At 50.3% G+C, this 23,521-nt stretch overlaps 1 long non-coding RNA gene across 3 annotated transcripts; it reads left to right on the top strand.

Moving 5' to 3' along the window:
* Window positions 1-9,800: 9,800 nt before the first annotated feature.
* LOC135451792 (uncharacterized) lies at window positions 9,801-22,923 on the top strand. 3 transcript variants are annotated; one of them, XR_010441432.1, is made up of 3 exons: window positions 9,801-10,084; window positions 14,703-14,846; window positions 22,501-22,923. It is a non-coding gene; the product is annotated as an uncharacterized LOC135451792 (long non-coding RNA). The 3 variants fall into 3 exon arrangements; XR_010441431.1 differs by having other exon boundaries at window positions 14,703-14,872; XR_010441430.1 differs by lacking the exon at window positions 22,501-22,923 and having other exon boundaries at window positions 14,703-14,873.
* The last annotated feature ends 598 nt before the right edge of the window (window positions 22,924-23,521 follow it).

Genomic DNA, 23,521 nt, shown 5'->3' with positions numbered 1-23,521 from the left:
ATGAACAGGCCCATCCAAACTGAAAGGCTTTTCTCCTGGGTCCCTGGCACAGTCTGGGTGATGGAGGGAGGAAACCTGTCCTTGCAGGAGCAGGGTGTGTGCTGAGAGAGTGAGCTGTGACACTGGGCTCACAAGATGCAGAACTTGCTCTGGGTCACTTTAATGCAACCTGAAGGGATGAGTGCTGTTGCTTTTTATTTGTTTAGCCCCTGGAAGCAGCAGTTGTGTCTTTTGTCTCCTCTGAGGCAAGCACAGTGGCGTTTCTGAGGGATGAGGTGCCCGGGAGCAGCGGGAGCACTCCCTGGTGCCTGGATACAAACACCAAGGCAGGGAGGCTCCCTTGCTCCGCACTCCTGGCATGGTGTGGGCAGGAGCCAGGAAACCCCTGCCACGGTCAGTGAGGGCACAGGCTCGGCCTCTTGGGCTGAAAAGAGCCTGGCAGCCTTGATTCTTTGGGGAAGCACATGCTGAAAGCCCTTTTCCCTGAATTCTGGGCCAAATTCAGCTTTCATGAATGCCTCGGTAAATCCTGGGGCAGCTCTGTGAGCACAGCCGAGCTCCCAGATTGACACTGTGGGGCTGGGCTGGGCCTTCCCTTCTCTGTACCCGTGTTGGTGCCTTCCCTTCTCCTCTCTGCACCCAGTACAAGCAAAGCCTCGCAGCTGCTTGGTGGGGAGAACAGATGTTTGAGAAATCTCATGTTTGTGACGGGAACACAAACCAGAAATTGTCCCTTTTGCTGAAGGTGAGTGTGGCAGCTCCAGCCCCTGCCCGGGCTGTGTGTAATCGGTGCCCACCTGTGTCACCTGTGCAGGGCTGGGGCAGTGATGGCCATCTCCTCTATTGTCACCTCTTGTTTTTTGCAGATTTCCAGACTATTGCTGTTATTCTTACTTTGTGTTATTGCTGTTATTACAGTTATGTCTGTCCGGTTTCTGCTGTCCCGAGTGTGGCGGGGTCGGTCGGGCTGTCCCTGTCACTGCAGCTCCGCCTGCTGCCCGCACACGGCATCCTTCCCCCGCCTGTGTCCCTTACTCGGGATGAGATCATTCATCATTCTTTAGCTGCTTAAAATCTACCGGAGAATTGCTCTTGGAAAGAGACAGCGAGCATAAAAGATTGTGCTAAAATTTCTATGACAAAACATGAGGTTAAACAAAACTCATTTTTTGTCTCTTGTACAACAAGTACTAATGGCACAAACAGAAGATGCCATTATAGTACTGATCCTATTCTTGATAAACAATGCACTATTTTTTTCATACTTCCATCTATATATGCTTCAACATAATTTGTTTAAGCAAACATTCAAAAGGGACAAGCAGTAGCTTTTAGCCCCTATCAGTTTTTGTTATTTTTCAGAAATTTTTGGCATAAGTCACAGTTTTTAGTCTTTTCCTTGGATTATTTTACAGGCTGGCATAATCAGAATAATTCAGCCTTTTTTACTCTATAACAATTAACTACTAAAACTCAGTTAATCTTTTTATTTTAAAAAGGTTTGGTCATCATTCACCACCCACACATGTGGATACAATTTGATTAATCACATTAAAGATCAGAATATTTGGTCATCAGAGAAGATGTTATTTAAAGGACCGGAATAGGAACATTAAGTGTCAGAAAGGCATTTTCTGCACTGCTATCTGCAGCAGCAGCTCTCTGAGCCCAGCTGTGCTCCAGCATGTATGAGCTCCTTATGAGGCTTCACTCCCTGTCCCCACCCTCCCAGCAACCTGGGCTTTTAATCCTCACTTTCATTAACACAAAATTAACCTGATAGATTAGGAAGCAATAGAAGCACTAATAACAAAGAAAGCCCATGTCTCTCTCATTCATTAATTTTCTCTGACAGCAGAGTAGTCAATTAGGAAGATCTGTCATGTAAGTTACAAGGGGAATAGAGTTCCTCTTAATGTGTTTTATTGTTTTTTGGCAGCCTCAGCCAGTGATGCTGTGCAATGTCAGGTGCAGTGGTTACTGTGCATCTGCTGTGTGTGAGAATAGTTGATATAGTACTGACAAGCTTGCTACAAAGATGTTTTACGAAAAAGTACTATGACTTCTTCCTTTTCACCAATAGTTGAGCACTGAATGATCACTCTAGTTCAGATGTGATGGAGCAGGCCAGGGATGAGGTGAGGAGTGGGGCCTTTGCTTTGGCAGGGCAGAGCAGGAGCAGATAGAGAGCATTCCAGGTCATGTCTGTCTCTCTGTGCCTTGTTTGCAAAGTGGATTATGAAGCTCAAAGGCCCTGAAGTTTTGCTTTTCTCTAATCAGGAACAGGAAACTTCTGTGGCAGCCCAAGGGATGCCAGAGGAGAGGTCTGGGCTGTGAGAGGGACACAGAGGGCCAGGGGTGTTCCTGTGGTGCCCTGTCTGTGAGGCACACATCCTTCTCCCTCCCATCACCCATGTAGGCTGGCAGTCAGGAGGATTCTCTGCAGCCCTTTTGCCCATGGTGCTGCTGCCACTGCAGCCTGGAGCTCCTGCCCATCCTTCCTGGCACTCCTGCACACAAACTCAGTTTGCAGCAGCTCTGTGGGCCTGTGTGCTGAAGATGTAAGGTCCTGCTGCTGGATTTTGCTGAGTGAGCCTCCAGATATCAGTCCTGCCATTTTTACAGACAGGCTGGGGTGGGACATGCAGGAGTGGAGCACACACAGGTTAGGGCAGGGGGCTCAGCTGGGATGGAGCTGCCCAGCCTGGGCGTATTCCTGTTGGAGCTCTGCTTTGTCCCCTTCTCAAGATTGTTTGCCAGCACCTTTATTTTGTCCTCAGGGAAGTGAAAACTCATTTTTCCTTCAGTCTTCAGGGCCCTGCTGTGGTAAGTGTGAGGGCACATCCCTGTCCCAGGGTGCTGTTTGTTCATGGACATCAGGTAACATGGAGGGGGCCTTGGCAGCAGGAGCTTCCTGAGGATGGGCTGGGATGCCAGGAATGGCCTGAGTGCCCCCTGGGCCTTGGGAAGGAGCCTGGGGGTGATGTGCTTCCACCTGGCCCTGTGCCTGCTGCTGGGGCTGTGTCCCACCCTGCAGGGCTCGGGGGCTGGAGCTGCTCTGTGACCCCTGCACCATGGGGAGAAACCAAAGGTGAGAGAACAAAAATGCCTTTTGAAGAGCTGCCTGCCACTGCAGCGTGTTCCTCAGGGTGAGCACTCTGTCAGACCCCCCCTTATGGCACAGGAGCTGTGCCTGCAGCCTGGGCTTCAGCAGCCAGCTGTGTCCTGAACTCTGCCCTTCTCAGTGTCAGCTGCTCCCCATCAACTCTATTTCCTGCAAAAGTTGCTCATTTGCAATGCAATATCCTAAATTAAACACCCCAAATACTTGGTACCTCACTGAAGTGTCAGAGGTGTTCCCTACCCCCAAACCCTAACAGCAGAAATACAGAATACAAAACACAGCAGGTGTTACAATAAGAGCTTCTTTCCTGTTCCCATGTATTTGTCTTCTTTAGGTGCAGGGGATGCACCTGATCAACCTGTACTACAAATTCAATTATCCTGTTTTTAAAAGAGAAACAGGGATCACAGCCAGGTTTGGGAGGGTATCTGGAATGAGAATCAGTGTCCCGGGGAGCATTCAGGATGGATCTGTGTCCCAGGCACTGCCAGGGGACAGTTTCATCTTCCATGGAATTTCTCAGCCTCCCCTTTCAGCAGGCTCCTCCCGACAGCACAACTGCATTGCAGTTTGCTGTGCTGTGCTTCTAATGTTTAATTCTTATTATTTCAGAGAGGTTTTGAGAGGTTTTCATCTCCCATTGAGCACTTGTATTAATATTCCAGTTCAGGATCCCAGTTTTGCTGCTGATTACAGGCAGGGACAGACCCAATTCCTATCAGGATGAATTTATATTCTTTGAGTCCCAAAAGCTTTCTTCTCCCCTATCACCCCTCTTCAGGCACTGGCAGCCTGGCTGTGCTGGGAGGTGATTAGGTTTGTAAATTTGTTCCTGCAGACACTCGGTGACACTGTTCATTTTCTCATCTCCCTCGTGCCACTGAAGTTGTCACAGCCTCACTTCTTTAATTGGGACCATCTCCAGCAGCATCTCAGCACCAGAGGAAGCTGCACAGGGGGCAGCCTGGCAGGCAGGAGCAGGCAGGAGCTGTTAGCTGGTGGAGATTGAGCCTCCCTTCCCAAAACTGGAGCAGAGGATGTGAAATCCCCTGACAGGTGACTGAAGGATGCTTGCTCTGAGGCAGCCTCTTGCCTGTTGGCCTTGCTGGGTTTTAGCACCTTGGTGGGGAGTAAGGGGAGAAAGTCCCTCCTTGTGCTCCTGCCTTAGGTTTGGCTCCCTGCTGCTCTCCTGGCAGTGCTGTGAGAGATGGAGGGATGGTGAGGCATTGCCAGCCTCCCAGCCCTTCCAACACTGTCCCTTGTGCCACTGTGCTGGGAGCTGGGGTGGCCCTGCTGGGTGTGGGGCTGCTTGGTCAGGAGGGCTGGATCTGCCTCAGGCTGGAGCTGCCACACTCATGGCCCTCCCAGGAGCCCAGGCCATCAGAGCCCATCCTGGTCCTTGCTCAGCTTCCCTCTCCCCCTGGCAAGGATGACTGTGTGAGCAGTTCCCTCACCTGAGCCATCCTGGCCCCTCGCTGCTTTGTGAACCTGAAGCTTCACCAGTGAATGGTTGAAGTGGGAGCGTGGTTTGTGGTTTTGCTTTACCAGAATTGGCTTTAAATGCCCCAGGGATTCTCAATTAAAACAATAAAAGAATAAGATAACAATAAAAGAATAAGATTACACTAAAGGAAACTTCTGGGAGAGCACAAAGGATTCTGAGTGTGCAGTGAGCACAAAGGGAATGTATTTTGGCCATTCCAGTGGCTGGAAGTTTTATTTCCGCTCTGGCAGCAGAACAAGCAATCAGACCTTGGTTGTGTTCCTGTCCCTTCCTCGTTTGTTGGCTGTGTTAGACAGAAGTGTTTTCTCAGGATGCCCAGGTGTGCTGGGAGCAGCACTCCTGGGTGCAGAGCTCTGGGAACTGGAAATGGTCACTGGGGTGGCTGCACAAAACTGGCATGGATAAATGGGTGTTGTGAAACCCTAGATGAAATGTAGCACTTCATGGCACTGATATTCCACTTCCTAGGGTTTTCCTTGTCCCCTGGGCATGGTGGCTGCTGTGTGGCCTCCTGCCAGCTCTTGAAGCTTTTGCTGCATCTCCAGAGGTGAGCAGTTAGGAGGTGACTGATCAGGCTGCTCCTGCCACCACCAGCAGTGCCTTGGTGGAGCAGTGACACTGCCTGGGCTGCACTGAGGGTCCCACTGGGTCCCAATGGCCTTGGTGGCTGCTTTGGCCACAGCTGCTTTCACTGGCAGGTCCAGGGGTTTCACACTGAGGAGGGCACTGGGCTCCCACCTCTACAAAACCTACAACCAAGCCAGGCTGTGAGGGTTTCCAGGCAGCCTGTGTGAGCTGGGACACCAGAGGAAGGGAGAAGATGAGAGCAGAGTTTCCCTGAGAATTTGACTGTGGTTTTCTCATCTTGTTTTAATTTGGAGCTACTGGGCTTTGTGGAGGGAACAGCTGATTGCAGAAATGCCTCATGCTGATGTTTACCAGATATTCTTTCTAGATGGGAAAGTCATTCTGTGTCATGAGAAGTTTCACAAGTGTTGGCTTTTTTTGCAAGTTGGAGTGAAACCAGATTTCAGGAGGTTCTGATTTCTCACAAGCTGGGAAGTGTGGCCACCCTGAGGTGCAGCTCCCTAACACCCGCTCAGGCTGCTCAGCCACCTCACCCTGCAGCCCCTGGCACAAAGGGTTAAAGTGCCATGGGAGGCCAAGCACATTCTGGTAGGGAACAGCAAATCTGTTACTTCTCTGAACTGCTTGGACTCAGCAATTGCCTCAGTGGAGACTTCTGTTTTCCAGTCTCATTGTTCAGCTCTGGTAATAACCTCTGTTGTGTTTACAAGTTCTAAGTGATGACAGGCCAGAAGCCTCCCCAGCATTTAATTCTTCCTGTGTCAGAGGAATGCTTTGCCTGCCTCCATCAGCACCCAGGGCTCTCTGGCCCTGCCTCTGCTTGCCCTGGAGCTGAGCTGTGAACAAACCAACCCTGGGCTGTGCCTGTGCCTCACTCAGGGCATCCCTCAGGCATTGCTTATTCTAAGAGGTTGCATTTGGTTTGTAATTTGCTGGCATTGGTAGGGCAGGCACTGTGGCATGGGCATCCTGAAGGACCCTCCTGCTCCATCTGTGCCCTGTGTGGTGCTTGTTCCTGGGTGTAGTCTGGGCAGAGGGAATTGCTGCCAAGGCAGAGATGGCAGCAGGAGGTCTCAGAGGTGCAGTCCCTTGGCAGGCAGGCTCTGGTGGAGGGGCTGCCAGGAGCAGGGTGCTGTGGGAAGACATGCCCAGGGCAGGAGCTGGTCCCTGCCCATGCAGCAGGGCAGGAGGAAGGGCTCCTACTGCTCCCTGTGGTGCTGCTGGCACAGCCTGTCCCCTCTGATCGTGCCTGGGGAGTGCAGCACACCAAGCCAGCAGCCAGTGAGCCCAGGCAGCACTCAGGGGCTGGGAGCAGAGAGCTCCTGACATTCAGGTTCCACAGTGCGAGCTGCCAGGCCAGGCCAGCAGCCCCCACAGTACCAGCCAGGCTGCTGGCACCAGCTGGGTCACTTCCACTCATGGGGCATGTAGGGAGCTGTGTTCAGAGAAAACCTGCAGCCTTTAGCCAAAAAAAAAAAACCAACAGGGAGGAGAGGAAGGAAGGAAAACCCATAAAACACTTTCTTCTAATGTCTTGCAGATTCACAGCCCTTGCCCCACTCATCTGACTGCTTTTTTTATTTGGGTTTTATTTTCAGCTGTTTCATTAATGAGAGCATGTTCTGGGGCCTTTTGAAGTGTGGAGACCACTTCCACCCCCCTGGTGCCTCATTCCATCCATGGTGAGCCAGCAAGGTGGTGCTGCCATGGGCTGTGCTCCCCAGGGAGGCTGGGGCTGCATGGCAAGGTGCCACTCTCTGCAGCTGGATTGGACACAATTTACCAAAACCAGGGCAGGATGGGGTTTTTGTCCAGGTTTAATTTGAGCTTTCTGATGTAGCTGTGAGATCTGAGGGACTCCTGTATTTCCTGTGCTCTGCTGTGCTTTTATGGCAAGAGCAATGACAAGCCTCACACCAGGCTCGTCACCAGAGCCTGGGTGTGAGTAGTTTGTGAGGGAAGCTGTGCTGACAATGGAAATACTTCACAAATATTGCACCCTCGGCCTCTGAGAGGTGGGTGAGGATGGCAGTGCTGGCTGCCCACACCTGGTGGCCACCTAGAATCTTGTCTGCATTTCTCAGTTGTTCCTCTAGGTAGGATTTGTGTGCAGGAGAATCTATCATGGTTTTGATTCAACACATGGTTGCTACTCAGAGGGTGATTATTTGAAAGCATTTGGTCTATCTGTGTCTGTTTTGTGCTCTGTCTTGCTTGACCTACACCCAGCAATGCACATTGGCAGCCTCAGCCTGTCCATCCATTATCATTAATGCTCCAGCATGTGGTTTTACTTTATGGAGGATTGCACAGGGTTGCTGATGGTAATGGGAAAGGAGATGTTTTGGGCATACAGCAGCCCCTTTTAACATTGACATTTTGGATGGGTTTTGAAAGCAGTCACCCGTTGTATGTTCTAAAAGCTATTTGCCTGTAATCTTAAATTGTGATAACAATAATAACAATAACCTTGCTGATGCAGAGGCTGTGTGGGAGAAGCAGTGAAAATTTACCACAAAGCTTTGCCAAGCTTGAAGTGGTTTTTTTTTTCTGTTCTTTTTCTCCCTTTTAGTGATTGAAAGCCCTTTCTCCCAGCGGTGGCTAGCAGCTCCAGCTGCACTGTGTCATGGGGAAGTGGGATCTGGCTCCAGAGGCAGCAGGGTCTGGGCTGAGTCCTTTGGCAAAACACGTGGGAAGCAGCGCAGTCATTCTCCCAGAAATGTGGGGATGTAACTGGCCTTTGGTCCAGCAAGGTGACAGGGGAGTGACCAAGTGATCACATCCCCTCCCCAGCCAGGTGTGCCTGGGGATGTTACCAATGCATGTCTGCAGTTTGCAGGGCCTGGCTCTGAGTGTGGCTTCTCCTCAGGGACACCTGGCTCATGCAGCCGGGACACTGCACAGCCCCTCCTGAGGCCGCCTGGCTCATGCAGCCGGGACACTGCACAGCCCCTCCTGAGGCCGCCTGGCTCATGCAGCAGGGACACTCACAGCCCCTCCTCAGAGCACCTGGCTAATCCAGCAGGGACACCTCGTTCATCCACAGGGGCACTGCACAGCCCCTCCTGAGGACACCTGGCTCATCTACAGGGACACTGCACAGCCATTCCTCATCCACAGGGACACTGCACAGCCACTCTGAGAACCCCTGGTTCCTCCCTCAGGGACACTGCACAGCCGCTCCTTCCGGAGGGATGCAGGCCCCAGCCTGCTCTGGAGGGCAGACCAGTGCTCAGTGGGGCTGCTCCCAGGTGCAGAGCTGCAGTTTGATGCCCCAGAAGCCAGCAGGTGAGGGCAGAGCTGGGCTGGCAGGGTGAGCAGTGAGCTCCAGACGCCGCTGGGACGCGGAGCCGCCGCACCAAATTAATGAGATTGTCACAGGCCGGTCACGGCTGAGGAGCTGCTCCCGTCCCAGCCTCTGCAGAGAATTACTCTGCAGAGTGCCATTCCTCAGGCTTATTCTTAGCCTAATCGGGTGTACTTGGTTTGGGGTTTGGAAGTTGGATGAAAGTCAATTCATTTGAGTTTAAAATTCAGTCAATCAGATGTGGTTGGCTGAGTTGGTTTTTCTTTCACCTCACGCTTCACAGACATTTTGATGGTCGGCATTGAGAGCATTAGGGCTGAAGTTATCCAAACCTCTCCACTGGATAGGAAAATAGTATTATTCTCATTTTATTCAGAAGGAAATGAAAATACAGGGATTTTGTGTAGCTTGCCTAACATCACAGGGAGACTCCCTTTAACAAAAAACAGATCACTCCTCTCTTAATCTTACAGATTAAAAGTGACATCCTTCTTCCTTTATCCTTCTTTCATACACTTCAAAACTTTGCACTAGGAGTTTGTTTTTGTAGACATGGCCTTGATAAGTGATTTCTTTGAGCAATAGCCAATTCACGGGCCATTGTTCAGTGGTAATGAGCTGGCTTAACATAAATTCAATAGCACGCCAAGACTCTACACCTGAACAGGCATCCAGAGGTTGGAACCCTGTCTATTATTTGAAAAAAAAACAAAAACACAAACCATTATTGTTTAGAAAGAAAGATGAGGACAAGTAGGAAGAGGATGAAAGCAGAGTTATGGGATATGTACAAACTGCAGTGATTTCAGGCACTCGGGCTGGATTCTCTGTTTTCTTATGCTGCACCATCACTCCCTGTTTCAGTTTTTAGCACTCCTCTTTGTTAGGGATGTGTAGAAACAATGGTGATGCCTTTATTTGGAGATGCTGGGGGCTGAGAATGGCTCTGTGGAGGCTGGTCAGTGGTGGGTGGAAGGGAGGGAAGCCTTTGCCTATCTGCAGGAGGAGAAGGGGCATTTGGGTAGCCAAAATGGTTCTTGCTTGGAGCAGTGGTAAGATATTCAGTGTGTCTCTTGCATCTGAAGTAGGAGTTGAGAGGCCAGCTAGGCTAAAGTTAAGGTTCTTCTTGGTGAATCTGGGCACCCACAGACAACAGGGTATCTTGGAGGTATGTGCAGAGTGGGAACAGAAATAATTAATGACTGGTTTTATTTCCATTTCCTTACATGTTTACATTAATTGAACTACTCTTGTCTTTTTTTCCCTCTGTCTTTGGACATGCTTACTACTACAGGCTGCTGGAAGATGTTGGGGAGAGGATGGTCCTACTTTCAGGAGCATTGGTTGTGCTTGGAAATGAAGCTTCTAACAGCATGCAGTTTCCACCCTTCCCCTAATGAAGAAGTGGCTGTTCCACTGGTGTACTGTGCATTCCTTGGATTTCAGATGCTGAGGGCTCTTTGCTGTGCTGGTTTCCTGTGGGTTGGGTCAGTCAGCCAAGATGTGGCTGGTGCTGCCTTTCAGAGGTCACACACCTGCAGAGGTTTGCCTCATCCTTCAGGTGAGTCCCACAGCCACCCATGGGTTCCCTCTCGGTGTGTGCTCATTGCCAGGCTCCTGCCAGGGGCAGAAAGCAGGTCCAGCAGCCCTGGGTGTTGGAAACACTGAGGCTGGCTCTGCTCACATGGTGCTGCCCTGCAGAGCTGTGTGAGTTGTGTACTGCTGGTTCTGCAAAGCATGACTGGAACTGATTTTGTTTGTTGCTCACAATAATTTTCTCCTGGGGTCAGAGATTCAGCAGTTTTGGTTTGCTCTTTTCCCAGTTTGGTTTTAATTAGCATTGGACTCCTCACTGCTGGTTCTCTCCTGCACTTGCTGTATTGCAGTCACTTTGCTCTGGGCTGTTTTCTGAGAAAAACTGGGACATACTCAGTACCTTTGGTAGATGTTATGCCTGGAAGGTGGCCCAGTGCTGTAAGAAGTGCTCCTGACTGAGTGAGAGAAGCCAAGAGCTAAACAGTTATGAGAGTGTTCCAGTTAAAACATGGGAGTACCTCATACCATTTCAGAGTGGCTTAGCTGTTGTCATCACGGTACCAAAGGCAAGGTGAGTGCAGGAGAGGGCTGGCTGTGTAAATAATCACTGAAATTAGGAGCTGTCAGTGATAGCCTGAAGCCACCCTTTCCCTCCTCACACGCCCTTGGCTGGCCAGCCGTGCTGAGCAGGGCTCATCCTGCAGGATCAGTGACACACAGGGCATTGCTGGGACACACAGGCCACTGCTGGGGCTCAGGAGCAAGGTTCATCCTGCAGGCTGTGCCCAGGGACACACACAGGGCATTGCCAGAGCTGCTCCAACAACCCGTGCACTTTTAGCCCCAATGTTCTGCTCTGCTTGGTGTGCCCGTGATTGTTTAAATCTCTTCTGAGAGTGTTTCCCAGGGTGATAAGATCTTAGTGGCACAGTCTCAGTGGTGACAATCTCTGAGTTTATCCTTGCAGAAGGCTGTGCTCTCCCTTTGGGGCAGAGGAGCTGATGGAGAGCCCCGGGCTCTGCCCCAATGGGCCAGGCAGGCAGCTCACCGGGGAATGGGACATCAGACATCCTTCTAAAGCCTCATCCGGGTCAGGGAGAAGCTAAACAAATACTGCTTCTCTTAGCCCACTGAGGTCAGTACCTCCAAATCACATTTTATGGGATATTTGGCAATTTAGGGCAAAGGCAGTGGTAAGAGAACCTTGGGTGGAGGTACCTGGTTTCAGTGGAATTTGGCATTGGTGACCTTTGTGCCTAAATCAGCCAAGCCCCAATGTCCTTTTGTCAGTGTGAGTTCTCTTGGCAAGAGCTGGGTCTTCTGCTATGTTTATGAATTTAGTGGGGCAGTGCTATGCCCCACAGTTCTGCTATGTTTCTGCATTTAATGGGGCAGTGACTTGCTGGTGATATTGCTCTGGGATGGGTGAATACTGGAATTTTAGTGTCTAGTGCTGAACAGGCATAAACTTGCTAGTTTGTCAGCATGACTTCCTTTTTTGTTCTATTTGTGCATTAAATCTAACAAACAATGGAGAGCCTCACACTGTGCTGTGGAAATGCTTCTATTCTGTCTTGTGCTCTTTTAAACATTTTGTAGATTGCTTTGTTACCTAGAAGCATAAAGCTCCCCCATAAATTGATGCATATCATGACTTTATAACACTTGGATATGAATTAGCTTGTTATCCATCTCAAGAAAGGATTTCAGAAACCACAAACATGGTCAGAATCACCTTGATCCAGCTTACTCCATAGTTTTGCTTGACAAAGCAGATGTTTTCTGTGTGTTCAGCAGAAGAGGGGTCAAACCCTGTAGCTGAGCCTACTATTTCTGGCAAAAACACTGATGTTTTTAATCCTTTTAACAAGACTCTTCTGAGAACTTATTTTGATTTATTAACCTGGTTGTTGGAATGCAGAGAAACAATCTGGGGCTGGGACCTTGATTCAGGAAAGTGTGTGCTCAAGTATTTCTGCTCTGAATCCCTTCAGGCTCAGCACAAAGGCTGTGAAGGAGCCTGATGTGCACAGTAAAGCTCCTCAGAGACACAGCTCAGCCTCAGGTGTTTCTCTGAGGGGTTTGGGCATGGTTGGCTCTTCTGCTCTGTAGTGGGGTCTGCACCATGCCGCTCCCCCAGAGGTGTGATGGGGCTCTGCTGGGCTCTGCAGGCTCTCACAGCTGAGGAGCCCAGTGCCCTGTGCTGCTCTGGAGCAGAGCTGGCACAGGCTGAGCTGCTGGAGCCCATGAGGTTGACAATGCCCAGGGCTGCTGTCTTACTGACAACAGCTGGCTTTGGGGCTGTCACCCCAGGCAGCTGCACTAAATTATCTCCTCTCTGTCTCTCAGGAGTAGAAATCTCCTGTTCCCACGGGCATTGTGACACAGCATAAGGACAGCTCCTGTTCCCCATTTGGCCCATGGCAGTGTCCATGCTGTCCCCAGGCTGGGCACTGCCCAGACACGTCCCTGAGGCCACACCAGCCCCAGCCTTGCAGGGGAACCGTGCTCCTGCAGTGAGTGGCAGGATGAATAATGCCATTCCCATTTTCCGTGGAGCCCGAGTGACGAGGCGGCACTCATCTGGTGTGAGCCTCCCTTCCTGTTACTCACAGAGCCCCTGACTAATTCACACATTTCTGGCCAAGGATTTTCCAGTGTGGCTGCCTCAGAGAAGGCATTTCTGGCAAAAATGCCTGGGTTTCAAGGGTGAGAGGGAGTCTCTGCTGCCAGGGATGGACATGCAATTTCCAGCCTACATTTCTTTTATAATTGCAAACTCTATAAGCATTTCACTGTGATTGGAACTTGGAGCTGATTTAGAGTGCTGCAAACAGCCTGCACTGGCCCAGGCTCAGCAGCAGAGGGTTCCCAGCCCGAGGTGGAGCTGTCGCTGCAGGGTGGGTGGCAGTGCCACCGTGCTGACAGAGCCGTGTACGCATGGGGTGTCTGCTGGATGTGATTACTGCTCCTCCTGCAGCATGGCTGTTGGGAAAGGAAACCCATGGAAACAGGAGGAGGGTCCAACAAACAGCCCAGCATATGACGAGTTTGTGCGTTGTCCATTAGTAAGAGATGGCAGCAGCCCAGGCCGGGATACACCGCCCGCCCCGAGCACTGATGGCCACCAGATGTTCAGGCAGATGTGACCAACCTCTGCTGCAGCAGCTCAGCCTTTCCCTGTGCTCAGGGCCAGAGGCAGAGCTCCCCCCTCAGAGGGAGGGTCTCTGTGGGACATGGGGGCTTTGGGATGTTTTCAAAGGCCCGAGGTTTTTTGTATAAATGCTGGGAAGCTGTTTCAAGCAGCTTGCACTGTGTTGTGAATGCTGTTTACTTCTGGGCTTTGAAAATGTGTCAGATGTAGACATTGCTAAAACCCAGCATTGTGTGTGACACTGGAGTGAAACCAGGGGATGGGGAAGGAGAGAATTAAAACACCTCAGCTCACACTACTTATATCTTGAATACATTTATCTTCCTCTCTTTCCCAGAGAAATCTCAGTGGGCACTACTGTGTCTCAGTCATTAGCCAGTTATTTTGTGTGCTGACTTAAGGAAAATTAAATACTGGCCCTTCATGTTCTTTCCCAAAGCACACACTTTAACTGTATTTTTAATTTTTGGATCATTTGCCAAAGTTTTTAATTATCAGTCTTGGCTTATCCTCATGTGGCTTTGTTAGCTCAAAAAAGCCTTTTTCTTCATGAAACCTGTCTTCAAGACAGGTTCCATGGGGAACTTCTGGGTGAAGTCCTCGGGGGCAGCAGGTCTTGTGGGCTGTCCTTGTCATTCTAACTGAGAATAGCAGGGCTGGCTGGTCAGTGGCACAGGGACAATTGCCACCTTTGGCTCCCAGTGACAGTGAGCTATTACTCAGGTGAGTGTTTCTGGAAATCCTTTTCTCCCCAGCAGTGCTCTGGCAGGTGAAGTGACTCAAGAGGATTCACACCCAGGCTTGGATTCATCTCTGGTCTGGTCTGTCCTGTCTAATGTGTGGGACTGAGAGAACCTCAGCTGGATGGAGGCTCAAAAGGTCTGGGCTGTGCACTGCATTTCATGCCTTGGTTGCCCTGTGGTCAGCACACAGCACAACTGGCTTGGATGCAGAGTTTGTCAGGGATATTTCTCTTTCAATCCATAATTGTAGTGCATCAGTCAGATTTATTCTGTTATCATGGATCCTGTGGTGCCTACTGTGGCCTCTCTGAAGTGATAGTATGGCTTGGTGTCCCTTTGGCAATTGTTCACTGTGCAGGTGCCTTTTGGATATCTTCATTGAAAAGCCAGGATGTTTTAGTACAAAACTTCAATACCTAATTTTCCCCTAAATTCCCTAAGTAAATCACATACTCATCTAGAAAATCCTCATGTATTTCAACTTCAATCTACTTCCTCCCCTGGCCACTCCATTTTCTTATTTTATCCCTATCACAAGGGATCCCTTGTGATATCCCTTTATCCCTTATTTTGTGCCTTCCCTAACTCAGTTAGGGAGTTAGGGAAGGCCTGTCTGTAAGTGTGCCTGGAAACTCTGCACATGCACTCCATAACAGTACCATAAATTGCTTCCTTTCCTATCAAGTGCCAATATAGACAATTCAGGGCTGCTTTTTTGAACCTCCACCTGTTCTCTGGAATTGCAGCCTGCACAGCTACAGCTCATTTCCAGCATGGGAGAGCCACATTCAGGAGCTGGAGCTGTGAAGTGATGAGCAGAGCCCTCAGCTGCTCCAGCTGTTTCTCTTGGTAGATGAAGATCAGCACAGCGAAGCTGGAGGTGTCTCCAGGTGAGCTAAGGAAAAGGTTTTAGAAGGTCAGTAAGTGGCTGTCTGTTATACAAACCTGGGGTGGAGATCTTTGTGGTGAAGAATGAATCATAACTTGTGCACTACCTGGTGTTCTTGCTTAAGAAAACAAACAGTTTGTTGCCAATCTGGACAAACAGAGACTATTTGATCAGGATTTGTTCTAAGCCAGGGGTGACAGCATGTGTCATCTGAGGTCATTATAAGAAGCTCTGCATTCAATTGATCTCTGTCAATATTCTGGGTATAAAGATCTGCTAGAGGCAGATGTGACAGCAAATGCTGTGTGCCATTTCCCTGGAGTTTCACCCAGCAGGGCCTGCCCTGGTGCCTTGCACACTGTGTCCCCAGCCCAGAGCACAGGAGCCCTGTGCTGCTGTTGGCAGAGGAGCCAGCGGCACTGCAGGGCTGGCTGCTGCTCTCCTGGCAAGCTCTGCTGGGCTCTGCTCTGTGCAGCCCCACCCTGACAGCACGGTGATGCCTCTGAGGCACACAGTGCTGCACAGGACAGGGCACCCCGGGGGACCAGAACTGGGGTCTCTGCTGCTCCCTTGGCAGCACCCAGCCTGTGCCCTGAGCCAGGCAGGGCAGGGCAAAGCCACCCTCAGTGACACTGGGGCCACTCCTGTGCTCAGGCACTGATTGCATGTGGCCAAAACACCCACATTGTGCAATTCCTGCAGACAGCACGAGGAAAATGAGTTTCCACACAATTTTTTCTGTAGATTGATCACTGCTCCTTTGGGATGGATAAAGCTGGTAGGTCTGGGCCAGCCTTGTACCTGCTCCTAGCAGAGGGGAATGGAGCCATCAGTGCCTGTTTGGTTTCCCTGGTTTACAAATTTACCTGTGTCCTATGGAGAAGGAGCCCCCTGTGCAGCTCCAGAGCTGATCACCAGAGCAGGATGAGGCATTGGTTCTGCTCTTTACTCCCAGCAAAGTCTGTGCCTGTGGGCAGAGGGAAGGTGGCTTTGGGGAGTGCTCATCCCTCCTCAGGGCTGTGTTGGGATGCTCCTGCAGCCCTGTTACAGGCTGGTGTCACACACAGCTCTGCCTGTCCATCCTAAGGAGCTTTCCTGTCTTAATGCTGACTGTGAAAAGTAGGAAATATTGGGATTTTATAGCTTGGCAGACATGGAATCTGGGGCTTGGCTGCTGTGCCATGAGGGGACAGCATGTCCTCCCTTTCACTGTTTAAAATAGGTGGATTTGAGCACTATAATAGAGTAGGCACTGTGGGTGTTTAAACTTTCAGGATGATTGATCACCTGGCAGAGAGAGCAGATGGTGTGGTGATGAGTTCCAGATCCTTCCAACTGAGCATCACTGAGGAAAGTGTTGTGGACCAGGCTGGGGGGAGGCTGCTCTCAATTTAATTTATTTTAAAAACCCCAACAATGTAGGATTTCACATTGAATCCTGTTAGCTCATAAACAATAACTGTAAAAACTGACTAGGTTTGCAGTTAACTGCCTGAGCCCCTCTAGTGTGTGAGCTAGGGAAAAGGGCCTTGGTTCACAGCCCCATGAAGGCTTTGGGAAGGAAGGCTTGGATTTAGTGCCTGGTCTCAGCCCAGAGCTGCTGGGGAGCTGAAGGGAGCCCAGGTCTCCTCCCAGCCACAGGGCCTTGTCCTGGGCTCTGGCAAAGCATTCAATGCATTCAGTGCCACTGGTTGGATCACCCTCCTTAGAGACTTTTGATCCCTCTCCAACCCAGTTAAAATACTTCAGTGGCTGTACTGGAACCATTATTAACCCCACAACAGGGCTGTGCTCAGTGAGCTACCATGGATCTTTATCAGTGAAAAGCAGCTAAGGAGCAAAGCTGAGCAGCTTCCCCAGCACGCCCCAGTTCCCTGCTAACCTCAGCTCTCAGGGGAGGACTGATTAGAAAGAGTAATTTACCTTTTCCCTTCCTGGCATAATGGTACCAGCTCTCAGCATGTGTGCTGGTACCCCTTCCCTGGTTCCCCCCAAGCATTCCCTGGGCCTCGGTGCAGAAACATTTGTCTCTGTGTCAGAGCTGCATCTCCATGTTCCCCTTGGTCCCCACCATTTGTTGGGAAGGCTGGGAATGACACATTGGCTTCAGTTCACAGACCATTCACTGCATGGGCATTTGAGGAGCCAGTTAGTTTTTCGAAGGCAGTTTCTGGGCTTTAGGGTGATGTAAAGTTTCTCCCTAAGCCAGTTGGCAGCAGTGCCTGGGTGAAAGCCCATGCTGTGTCACTTTCTTGAAGTGCTCTCCCAGCTCTGTGCCTGTTTGGGCTGTCTGGCTTGACTTCTGCAATTAGAGAAAGGTTATTGTAGGTTTAAAATGTTGCCTGCTTTGGCAGTATCTGCAGTCCCTTAAGGCAAGGATGCCTGTTTATTGTTATAGCACTGCCTAAGCACAACACACAGAAATCCCTGTAGGAAAGAGTACTTCAGTCAAGTAGATTATTTTGTAAAAAAAAAAAAAGTTTTGGCTGGCCTCTCAAACTTAAATGCCATTGGAAACTAATACTAAGTTTATTTTTTCCTCCATAAATCACGTCTCAGGGCTTTTGTTATTCTGCTCTCATCCCGCCCTATCTCCCAGCGCTGATAAGGAGCACTCAGCTGCTGTCACAGATGCCCGGGGTGAGCAGAGCTCCTGGGGCTGCTGGCAGGGTTCCCAGGGCCTGAGTGAGCTCCTGCTGTGGGTGATCCATGGACTGCTCTGCCAGGGCTGGGGCTCCACCTCTGCCAGCACCTCCTGCAGCTGTGCTGCCCAGGGTTGCTGACAAACAGAGTGCCAGCACGGTGTGGGGCTGGGAAGAGGGGTGGGACATCACCAAATGGCTTTCCAGCAGCCCCTGTGGCTGCTACCCAGCCTGCTCTCAGCACTTGGGTGGGTGGGCTGCTGGGAGCCCCTGCATCCCAGACATTTGGGAACAGCCCCTCTGGGACCCACTCCTTTTCAGACTAAACACCCAGCCACCAGATAAGCATCTCCAAAAGGAAGAATTTCCATAGAGGGATGGACTTGCATATGAATTAAAATAAGCAAATGCCTTGAAATCTATATTGGGCTGTTGTTGAGATGAACTGGAACATCCAGTTCAGTATGGCAATCCCTGCATCCCTCAGCACAAAGCTGGGGATGGCTGGGAAGTGAGAGCCTGTCTGTCAGGCTGTTACAAGGGTTTGAACACTTATGCATTTTTATAAGTCAAAGCAACATCATATATATGTATAAACTGTATGGGTTGTTTGTGTTTGTCCCTCCAGCACACAGCTTTGAAGCTTTCCCTGCACTCCACTATGGCTGTGCAGGGAGGAGCCAGCCCAGCCTTCCCGTGTGCCTTTTCCTCACACACTTTGATGTGAAGATGCCAAATGACAGGAGAATTGAGCCCTCCTCCCCCTGGTGCCCAGCTGGGTGCAGGCAGACTCCTGCTGCTCAGGGGGAGCTCCTGCTCTGCTGGGCCCCAGAGCCTTTGCTGGCTCCTGATTGAGCCAGGAATTTTGGATTCCTGGGATAATGTGGGATAGCACAGAGGGCTTTCTCCAGCTCACTGCAGAGGACACTGGTGCATCATTCTGATCCATCCCTACTGTTGAGCAGCAGGGCAGCCACAGGTGAAAGGGATTCCTGTGGTGGGAATGCCTGCCTGCCCAGCCTGTGCCCTGCCCTGCTGCCAGCAGCAGCTATGGAGGCGTTTCCAGTCATCTGGCACACGATGAGCTGGAATGATTTCTGATTTCACTCCTGACCCAGCGCTCCCCCCTCCCTCCCCAGTCCAGTGTGCATAATCTAGCAGGGTCAAGGAACCAGCTCATCTTCTGTGCTGTGACACTCCTGCTGATGGAGTGGCCTCTGCAGCCACCAGCGCATCCTGTGTGAGCTGTGCCTTCCATGGCTCGGCCTCCCAGGGCATTTTATCTCACTGTGCTCCTTGCTTTTGATGTGAGCTTCATGCTAATGAATCTCAACTCTCTTGATGTTCCTCTCAATATTCCAATTTTCACATTTTTGTCAGTAAGGAGCAAATCAGGTCCCTAAAACTTCACAGGAGTTATGGTTTCAAAGCAGTTGTTTGTTGGTGCATTACTCAAGGAAGGCTATTAACAGAACAGGTGTAGGTTTATCTTGCAGAAGGAAAAAGCTAGGCTTAAATATCTGTGTGCTTTATCTGCTATAGTTTCCCTTTTGGGCTCTGTAACTACTATATGAGAGTCTAATGTTATATAAAACTCATCTCTTCCAGAGGAAAAGATGAAATAGCTGTGTAAATTCTGAACTGAACTGGTTTCTTTTTCCTGCCTTGTTAAATGGCAACTGTGGGAATGATCTTTTTTGAGGATGAGGATTTAATAGGAGTGTTTATTACACCAATGTTTTTCTAAATGCATGAAGTGGAACTTACACTTAAATTATCATTTGATTAAAAGTGGGATTATGTGAGCTCACAGTAATGATCTTTCTGTAAGGATAATTTCTTTCTCAGCTCTCTGAAGGGAAGCTGGGAGGAACCCTCCTGCAGTTAGCAGGGTCACAGTGTTATTGCAAATCTCCTATCGTTTTAAAAGGGTTTTGGGACAATAGTTATTGGAAATACAGTGCTGATACATGCCTGTGAAGATGCAGTGCACTCATTGCCCTAACTTATGCTGGGCTGCAAAAATCCTTTTAGATTTTTTTTTTTTTAAGGTGAGTCTGAATATTGTGATTTTTAAATACTTTTTATAGGAGTTGAAAGAATTTTAAACCTCTCCACTAGCACACGGCAGGAGCTGTGCCTGGCATAGGGAGCTGTCTCAGCCAAGGTGCTCCTGCACTCCCTCAGCAGCTGATGGTGGGAATCACTGGCAAGCACAGGGTTTCCAATGTTCAAATGGCAGCTGGTGGCTTTGGCTGGGAGAGCTCAGCAGGGAGGGGATGTCCCCGTGCCCTTGCAGCTGGCCAGCAGCTCTTTGCAGTGTCCATTGGTGTGTCCCAGGGCTCCCAGCCTGCAGTTCTCTCCCTGCTGCAGTGCTTGTGCTGGGGGCTGTGCTGTGCCATGCCTTCCCCTTCCTTCTCTGTGTGGGACACAGTCCAGCACCACAGCTCCCTCCAGTCCTGAGAGCAGCAGTCGGGAAATGAGAAACTGGCAAGCTGCCATCCAGCAGGGCTGTGATGCTGATGTGACCCTAATTGTCCTGATGCTTCAGGGCCAGTGATTCCCAGGTTTACACTGGGGTATCCCCTGAATTCAATCCTGCTCAGGGAGGTGTTTTGCAGGTAGCAGCAGACTGTGCTCACAGTGAGTCTGTGTGGGGCTGTCTGTTACTGGAATTATTTCCACACTCAGCATAAAAGCACTGAAGTACTGTGGGCACACTTGGGCATCAGAGGCAGCCCTAGGACCTCGTGCAGGCTGTGACCTCGGATGCCACTGGCAGTTTTGTTCTCCTGTAAATGCCATAAAGGTTGAGGGGCACGGACAAAGTGCAGGAGGGTATCAGCATGAGCTGCCATCACCTTCATGGTGAAGCCTGGCACAGGCAGCAGGGCCTTGCTGTGCTTGCAGGAGAGCACAGCCATGGCAGAGGGCTGGTCCCTCCCTCTGCTCACTGCTGGGCTGCCTGCCTGCAGATTTGGAGCATCCTTCAGGCTGCACAGAGCTGCCTCCCTGCCCCAGAGCTCCTGGTTGGTCCCTGCTGCTGGCAATGCCAGGCAGAGCTGGGAAAGATGAAAGATGGAAACTGCAGCAGGGACTGAGCACTGCTCCCCCAGCCCAGCCCAGCTCTGCTGCAGCTGCCAGGCCGGACAGGAGCCAGAGGGAGCCTGTGCCTCTGAGGAGCCTGGGCTGAGTCTCCACAGCAGGGTCCAGCAGGCTCTCCTCCAGCTCCAGGCTCCACTGAGCCTCCCAGCTCCACTTCCCTTCCTTCCCTTCCCAGGGTGTTGCTCAGCACAGCTCAACCCCACAGCCAGAAATGCAGTTCCTGTGCTCTGTGTATCTTGTTTCTTCCCACCATCCTTCCAAGGACTGCAATCACAGGCAGCAGAAGGCTCCCAGGGCTCTCCTGCAGGGTGGGCTGTGTGCTGTGAGACTGCCACTTCCAAAACTGGCTCTGGCTTTGGGGAGATTTGCAGTGCTGATGACTCCTCTCAAACCCCTCATCCCAGCTCTGATGTGCTGCTTTACTGCTCATCTCTGCATCCCTGACTTCTCCTCACTCCTGTCTCTCCCCTGTTTCACGGGGTAGTTGCTCTCGCTGCAGGGGCACAGGACATGCTCCAACTGCAGCAGATACAGGGACACTGGAGGCTGCTGACACCACCCTCCCATCATGTCAAAGCATTGCTCCACATCTGGATAAATTTCTGCCAGGTTTTCACTGGGTCAAAATGAGGATTTTTCCTTTTCCTTCCTATTCTTGACATAAACGTTTCCCTTAACATCTTGAAAACGCTCAGCCTCAGGGAAACATCTAGCTTGGGAAAATAATCAATAAATCCCAAGGTGATTGATTTCAGTTGTGCAGCTTCTAGAGGCACCTGGAAAGGGCAGGTTGGGAGGCAGGAGGCAGCCGTGGCTGAAGAGCAGGGAGGGAGCAGCTGGCCAGCACAGGGCCACCAGCCAGACCTGCTGCCTGCATGCCAGCTTGGCTGCAGCTCCATCCGGAATTAGAGCAGAATGCTGTCATTCTAAGCTTCCCTTTCCCGCTTTTCAGGGGCACTCACAGGTAAGTGTTCAGCTGTGACCAACAGGCAAGGCTGTAAAAGGGAAGGGAACCTGTAACATGGGGGCTGGCCTGTTGCTTAGGCTAAGCTGAAAGGAGCTATGGGAGAGCTGGGATAGGGATGGAGAGATGTGAGAGACCTGCTGCATGTCCACATCATGGTGTTTGGTTGGCTTGGCCTTGCTGTGCCTTACAGCTGTGTGATGAGCAGCTAACTGAAAGCTCCAAAAGGTTTTTGGCAATGAAGGGCTCTCCTCTGCACCTGCCTGGGCTGCCTGCATTGCCCATTATCACAGCATTTAGCATATAGCTTGCAGTGCCTTCTGAATGATTTCTTTAATACCAGGCCTGACTTGAAGTAGGTCAGCTGAAAAATAAGTAAATTACACTTGCAAAAATGCATTAGGAGCTGCAGTGGGCATGAATCTAACTGCCATTTAGCCGAGCTCATAACAAACTGGAAATTAAAGTTGTAGATAGAAGTTGTCCAGGCTGTGGCTGGTGAAGCAGCCTCTGCTGCAGATCTTTGCCTGCCCTGTTGCTCCTGCACCTCACCTGGGCAGCTCCAAGGGCAGCTCACAACAGAGCCTTGTGTGTCAGACCTGTCCTTTCTGCTTTTCAGGTGAGATTATTCCATAAACCCGCATTTCTTGGGGCACTCCTTAACGCAAGGAATAATGTGGCTTCCTGCAGCACAGGGACCAGGAGTGCAGCCACTCCTCTGAAAGCCAAAATCTGCACCTTATGTCAGTCAGTATGGTATTTGGGCAACACTGCAGTTTGAACTTGGAAGCCTGTGAAATCCTTCCAGCCTTGGTCACTGAAAAGCCCAACTCTCAAACTTTCAAACCTTGCTCTTTTTCTTTATAATGGGGGTGGGAAGGTATTCAGAGGAAATGCAGTTTCAGTAATGAAACTGTAAGCTATTTTTTACTTTCTTTTTACAGGAAAAAAGACAGAACACCCCAAGACCCTAGCCTTTAAAAGCTATAATCTGAACATACCCAGCCAGAAATGCCAGCAAATCTGTTTTCTTAAGGGTATTCTTTAGTCACCAATTAACATTTTAAAGTCCAAGTCTCCAAGAAAAGAAAAGCAGTTTAATATAAATATGTTGGGTGAGTTGAACTGACAAATACTTTGAAATATGCATTTAAAAATATAATTAGTGTTTTTTTGTTCTCAGGCTTGTAGTTTCTGGGCCAAGCACCTTCAGACTTCAGAAAATCAATTATTTTTCCTCCTCTCCCTCTCCTCCCACCTAATTTGAACATTATTCCCTTTCCCCAGTGTGGTTCTTGTTCTGCTGTCTGCTAGGCATGCCTCCTCCTCCAAACACAGACAAAACCTGCAATGTATTTAAAAATAAATGCTTGTTATGCCCTGGTACCCATGCACGTCCCCTTCTCGGGTTCCTCTGGAGGGCAAGAAGCTCTTGAATTTCTTTAAAAGGTATCAAGGAAATGCCTTTAAAAAGTGCCTCTGAGCTCCTTCCCAGGTGCTCCTTTTGCTGGCAAAGTGCACTCAGTGCCCAGCAGGGAGGGTCCTGCAGCTGACACCAGGGAGATAAGCAAGCCTCAAGCCCAGTGTGTCAGGGCTTGTCTGTGCTGTGCAAATGCCCTCAGCACAGTCTCTGGGTGTCCTGAGGATGGCCAGGGCACTTGGGAAGGAAGCTTTCAGTTGCTGCCCAGGTCCATGGTGTATTTCACCAGGGGTAATGGTATGTGAGCCTGGAACACTTGTGTTTAAGGAAAACTTGTGTTTAACACTGCTGCTGCTGGAGATTCTTCACACTCTCATGGTGAGAAAATTCACCCAGCAGGGAATGTGAAACACCCACCTTGCTTTATTACCTCCTCTGCTGCAGCAGAACCCTGCTTTGAAATGCTGAGAAGCTCCTTAGGAGTCTGCATGTCCCCCTCCCTTGCCCAGCTGCTCTGTGGTGAGTTTGCCATCCTCCTCTTTGCT

The sequence above is a fragment of the Zonotrichia leucophrys genome, chromosome 9, assembly GCF_028769735.1.
Source record: "Zonotrichia leucophrys gambelii isolate GWCS_2022_RI chromosome 9, RI_Zleu_2.0, whole genome shotgun sequence".
NCBI lineage: Eukaryota > Metazoa > Chordata > Aves > Passeriformes > Passerellidae > Zonotrichia > Zonotrichia leucophrys.
Note: the sequence above shows the minus strand (reverse complement) of the source record. Positions and strands in the feature narration are given on the sequence as shown.